This window comes from Oncorhynchus kisutch, linkage group LG1 (genome assembly GCF_002021735.2).
Source record: "Oncorhynchus kisutch isolate 150728-3 linkage group LG1, Okis_V2, whole genome shotgun sequence".
NCBI classification, from domain to species: domain Eukaryota; kingdom Metazoa; phylum Chordata; class Actinopteri; order Salmoniformes; family Salmonidae; genus Oncorhynchus; species Oncorhynchus kisutch.
The window spans coordinates 24,671,063-24,677,521 of NC_034174.2; the positions used below are offsets into that span (position 1 = coordinate 24,671,063).

Genomic DNA, 6,459 nt, shown 5'->3' on the forward strand with positions numbered 1-6,459 from the left:
CCCTTTATTCTTCAAATGAGAGAGGAAGAAAGTGTCCGAAGTCAAGACGGTGACAGGAGCCAGTGGATGGGAACACCAAGGTCATGTTCTCTTCTTCCCAGACCACAAACAGACAGAACGACAGATGGTAGATGCAGACAGGCCAGTCAGTCAGGTGACCTGTGGAGGCCACTCAGGTTTATTAGAGGAAATCAGCTGTCAGCTTCTGGCCGGACAGATTGACAAAGAAATTGTTAGACATACCATATTAAATATCTTGTCATAGCCTGATCAATAAAGTTGTTTCATAATGAAGCCAGACAATTTGAAGATGTGCTTGGATAATAAGCCTTAAAATATTGTCTGAATTGCAAATCCTTTCCAGTATTATTCTTTTACTTTTGAATAACTACGGGTCTGGGTCTGTTTAACTATAATACATTTTAGGAACATGCCAGTTTCTTTTAAGAATACTTTTCTCCTAAAAGAAAGTACCACTTTGATGGTTGTTTTTTTTAAATATTTTCTGTAGGTGCCATAATACACTGCTCAAAAATATAAAGGGAACACTAAAATAACACACCCTAGATCTGAATGAATGAAATATTCTTATTAAATACTTTTTTCTTTACATAGTTGAATGTGCTGACAACAAAATCACACAAAAATGTTCAATGGAAATCAAATGTATCAACCCATGGAGGTCTGGATTTGGAGTCACACTCAAAATTAAAGTGGAAAACCACACTACAGGCTGATCCAACTTTGATGTAATGTCCTTAAAACAAGTCAAAATGAGTAGTGTGTGTGACCTCCATGTGCCTGTATGACCTCCCTACAACGCCTGGGCATGCTCCTGATGAGGTAGCGGATGGTCTCCTGAGGGAACTCCTCCCAGACCTGGACTAAAGCATCCGCCAACTCCTGGACAGTCTGTGGTGCAACGTGGCGTTGGTGGATGGAGCGAGACATGATGTCCCAGATGTGCTCAATTGGATTCAGGTCTGGGGAATGGGTGGGCCAGTCCATAGCCTCAATGCCTTCCTCTTGCAGGAACTGCTGACACACTCCAGCCACAGGGTAGCCTAGTGGTTAGAGTGTTGGACTAGTAACCGGAAGGTTGCAAGTTCAACGCCCCGAGCTGACAAGGTACAAATCTGTCGTTCTGCCCCTGAACAGGCCGTTAACCCACTGTTCCTAGGCCGTCATTGAAAATAAGAATTTGTTCTTAACTGACTTGCCTAGTTAAATAAAGGTAAAATAAAAAAATAAAAACATGAGGTCTAGCATTGTCTTGCATTAGGAGGAACCCAGGGCCAGACCGCACCAGCATATGCTCTTACAAGGGGTCTGAGGATCTCATCTCGGTACCTAATGGCAGCCAGGCTACCTCTGGCGAGCACATGAAGGGCTGTGCAGCCCCCCAAAGAAATGCCACCCCACACCATGACTGACCCACCGCCAAACCGGTCATGCTGGAGGATGTTGCAGGCAGCAGAACGTTCTCCACGGCGTCTCCAGACTGTCACATCTGTCACATGTGCTCACTGTGAACCTGCTTTCATCTGTGAAGAGCACAGGGCGCCAGTGGCGAATTTGCCACTCTTGGTGTTCTCTGACAAATGAAAAACGATTACCAGGACGTGTATTCAAAGCATGCGCAGGCCAACTGTCAAGTGTCTTCACTGACATTTTCAACCTCTCCCTGACCAAGTCTGTAATACCAACATGTTTCAAAGAGACCAGCATAGTCCCTGTGCCCAAGGAAGCGAAGGTAACCTGCCTAAATGATTGCCGCCCCGTGGCACTCACGTCGGTAGCCATGAAGTGCTTTGAAAGGTTGGTCAGATCCACAGATGACGCAATCACACTCCACACTGCCCTTTCCCACCTGGACAAAAGGAACACCTATGTGAGAATGCTGGTCATTGACTACAGCTCAGCATTCAACACCATAGTGCCCACAAAGTTCATCACTAAGCTAAGGACTCTGGGACTAAACACCTCCCTCTGCAACTGGATCCTGGACTTCCTGATGGGCCGCCCCCAGGTGGTAAGAGTAGGTAACAACACATCTGCCACACTGATCCTTAACACTGGGGCCCCTCAGGGGTGTTTATTTCATTAATCTTTATTTAACTAGGCAAGTCAGGAAGGGGCAATGGCCTCGCTATTTCTGACTTTCGTTATGCATCTGTTTGGTTGGAAAATGGTTTTCATGCTTTTGTATGCGGGGCGCTGTCAGATAATCGTATGGTATGCTTTCTGAAAAAGCAGCTGGATTAACAAGAAGTGTATCTTTTAAATGATGTAAGACACTTATATCGTCATGAATGTTTAATATTATGAAGTTAGTGTTTTTGAACATCTGCAATCTGCAACTCTGCAATTTACCAGATGTTGTCAAATCTAGCCATAGGGGATCCCTAAAAGGTTTTAAGGGCTTGTAAGTAATCATTTCCCTGTAAGGTAAGGGACTGGGAATCCTGTGGTATTCGACACGTGCCAAATAACATTTTATTTGTATAACACAAACTTCTAGCAACACAAGCCAGTTTGCTGACGTTAGCCACCTAGCTAAAATTCGTAACATATCATACGTTTTGCAAATTCGTTTTGCAATTCATAACATATCATACGAAATGGGTGATGTAATTCCACAAATTAATACATAAAGTGCTTTCTGAAAATATTCAGTACCTTTGACCTTTTCCACATTTTGTTATGCTTCAGTCTTATTCTAAAATGGATTGAATAAATGTTTTTCCTCAGCAATCTACACACAATATCCTATAATGACAAAGCGAAAACTGGTTTTTGGAAATCTTTGAAATTGAGCTCAGGTCTATCCTGTTTCCATTGATCATCCTTTAGATATTTCTGCAACTTGATTGGAGTCCATCAGTGGTCAATTGAATTGATTGGACATGATTTGGAAAGGCACACACCTTTCTATATAAGGTCCCACAGGTGACAGTGCATGTCAGAGCAAAAAAACAAGCCATGTGGTTGAAGGAATTGTCCATAGAGCTCAGAGGCAGGATTGTGTCGGGGTACAAAAAAATTACAGGACTATTCCTAGAGCTGGCCAAACTGATGCAGGGGAGAAGGGCCTTGGTCAGGAAGGTGAGCAGGAACCCAATGGTCACTCTGACAGAGCTCTAGAGTTCCTCTGTGGAGATGGGAGATCCTTCCAAAATGACATTCATCTCTGCAGCACTCCACCAATCAGGCTTTTATGGTAGAGTGGCCAGACCTGAATGCCAAGCATCACGTCTGAAGAAAACCTGGCACCATCCCTACGGTGAAGCATGGTAGTGGCAGCATCATGCTGTGGGGATGTTTTACAACGGCAGGGACTGGGAAACTAGTCAGCATTGAGGGAGAGATTAACAGAGCAAAGTACAGAGAGATCCTTGATGAAAACCTGCTCCAAAGTGCTCAGGACCTCAGACTGGGGTGAAGGTTCACCTTCCAACAGGACAACGGCCCTACAGCCAAGACAATGCAGGAGTGGCTTCGGGACATGTTCTAAATGTCCTTGAGTGGCCCAGCCAGAGCCCTGACTTGAACCCGATCGAACATCTCGGGATAGACCTGAAAATATCTGTGCAGCAACTCTCCCCATTCAACCTGACAGAGTTTGAGAGGATCTGCAGAGAAGAATGGGAGAAACTCCCCAAACACAGGTGTGCCAAGCTTGTAGCGTCATACAAAAGAAGACTCAAGGCTGTAATCACTGCCAAAGGTGCTTCAACAAAGTGCTGAGTAAAGGATCTGAATACTTATGTAAATGTAATTTTTCCATAAAGGCCTGATTGGTGGATTAGATTGCTGAGGGGAAAAAACATTTGAATCCATTTTAGAATAAGGCTGTAATGTAACAAAAATGTGGAAAAAGTCAAGTGGTCTGAATACTTTCCGAATGCACGGTACCATACGAAACATAACATATCATACTAAATGGAGTTTTGGATTTACATACAGAGTAATACAACATGCTCTAAGACTAGGTTGAAACAATGAATTCAATCAAGTCTCCAGAGGCAATATACTCCCCTCTCCTCATCCCCCTCCCTCTATCGCTCCCTGAGTCTTCATCAAATATTGAACCAGTGTCTTGTATTGCTGCTGCTACCCAGTATGGATAACCAATGACGGTTGACAATTCATCATGGCTGTGTCTGTGCGCTGAGGAAGACATGGTAATGAAATCTGTAATAATGATATCACAGCAGCAGCCCAAAGTCTGGGCTCCAGTTGAGGGGCTCTGTGACCTTGGAGCCTCTCTCTCCCGTCACCATGGAAACACACGAATGGTTCCGTCCTGTTGAGTCAAACCTGGAGCTAAGATGACAGACATGTTCTGTATGTAGCAGACATGCATGCAAGAAAGACGGCACGTAATATACGTTTTGACAAAGTGATGCACTAGATTTTTGGACAATTGTAGGCCTGTGTGTGGGTTTATATTTAGTTTTGATTAGATTTGACAGAATCCGTGTGTGTGTGTGTGTGTGTGTGTGTGTGTGTGTGTGTGTGTGTGTGTGTGTGTGTGTGTGTGTGTGTGTGTGTGTGTGTGTGTGTGTGTGTGTGTGTGTGTATTTTCATGCCAATTGTAATTTGTAACATGTTGCACAGGTAAGTCTGCAGGCAAGGGGAAATGTAAAAGGGATCATGTTGCCTTATCAGGTTAATATCTTGCGTACCTTAACCTTTACATTACTGTCATGTCTTCATGTGTAAATTCTTCTTCAGATCTGATACCTTTGCACTTGATAGCCTACAGGGCGACCTCAGATGAAAGTCTAGAAAGTTTCAACTGCCGAAATCTCCATCAATCTCTGTAAATCCCTCATCCTTTACCTGTAGTAATCTCACCACCACTATCCACTCTGTACAGAGAAAAACATACCAGACGGGACTGAATGAAGAATTCTTTATATTAATATTACTAGTACTATTATTGTTACGACTCTCTCCAGACAAAATACATACAGTACCAGACAGGACTTAATGCAGAACACTTTTATTCTATAAGATATAGATACATTGCCTTCAGAAAGTATTCAGACCCCTTAACTTTTTCCACATGTTGTTACATTACAGCCTTATTCTAAAATGGATTAAATAAAATAAAAATCCTCAGCAATATACACACAATACCCCATAATGACAAAGCAAAAACAGGTTTTATACATTTTTGCAAATGTATAAATAATAATAAACAGAAAAACATTATTTAGATAAGTGTTCAGACCCTTTGCTATGAGCTTGGGTGCATCTTGTTTCCATTGATCATCCTTGAGATGTTTTTACATCTCAGGTGCTTCTACACCTGCATTGCTTGCTGTTTGGGGTTTTAGGCTGGGTTTCTGTACAGCACTTTGAGATATCAGCTGATGTACGAAGGGCTATATAAATACATTTGATTTGATTTGATTTGATTTTACAACTTGGAGTCCACCTGTGGTAAATTCAATTGATTGGACATGATTTGGAAAGGCACTCACCTGTCTACATAATGCCCACAGATGACCATGTTGGTGACCTCCCTCTCAGCCCTCTGGGTGGTTTCAGCAGCATCTTGGATGGAGCAGAACAGGTTGCCATAGCAGAAGGAGATGACCAGGGGAATGGTGAAGTGGCAGAAGAACATGTTGATGACATAGGAATCTTTATTGATCCCTGAGGTCTGAGTGTAATAGTCAAAACTGCATGAGCATCGCATGCCCTTCGGAATGTAACGTGATCAGCCGAACAGAGGGGGCACGGAACAAGCGGCAGCGATCACCCAGGTGAATGCCACCATCAATATGGCATGGCTCTCCCTGAAGCGCAAGTTTACAATAGGCTTTGCAGACAACCAACCTTCTTTCGCTACACAGCACCACCAGGGCCCAGAGGGCGATCCAAGTGCCGTGGGTAGTGCAGAAGCTGTCAATGATGTAGCTGGTGAGGCCGAAGACGAAGTAGCCATTCATGGAGGTGTAGAGTGTGGTGGTGAAGCCGCCGAACACCGGACGCCATGTTAGTTCCTTTTTACTCAAAATGTAAGTGATGTAACAATGCAATTCCATACGAAATGATGCACTCTAAATAAGCAAAACTGAGCTGCGAATTTAAGACAATTTTATTGATTAGAACTGGGATCATTTGTATCCAAGTCAGTACTGTGTTGTGATCATAGATATCCTATTAAGTTAAATTGGTATTCTAATTCCTAATTCTATGGTTGTGTTCTGAAAACGGTCAAAAGTAAACAGCACAAAGCAGAAGCGTCAATTATCACTTAGCAATGGCTATGGAGGAGAAAGTGGTGCTCTCGGAATGTTCAGAAAGAAAGCGCATTGGCCCAGCTCTCTATATACAGGTGTATGACTCTGAGGGTACTCAGACGGCCCCCGCACCACTCCTGTAAGCGTTGGACATGGGGATGTAGAATTTGGGTCCCTTTGTGCCTTCCATGGCTACTGTGTG

At 43.4% G+C, this 6,459-nt stretch overlaps 1 pseudogene; it reads right to left on the reverse strand.

Annotated features, from left to right (window-relative positions):
* Positions 1–3,104: 3,104 nt before the first annotated feature.
* Positions 3,105–6,059, reverse strand: LOC109876085 (rhodopsin-like; annotated as a pseudogene).
* Positions 6,060–6,459: the final 400 nt, after the last annotated feature.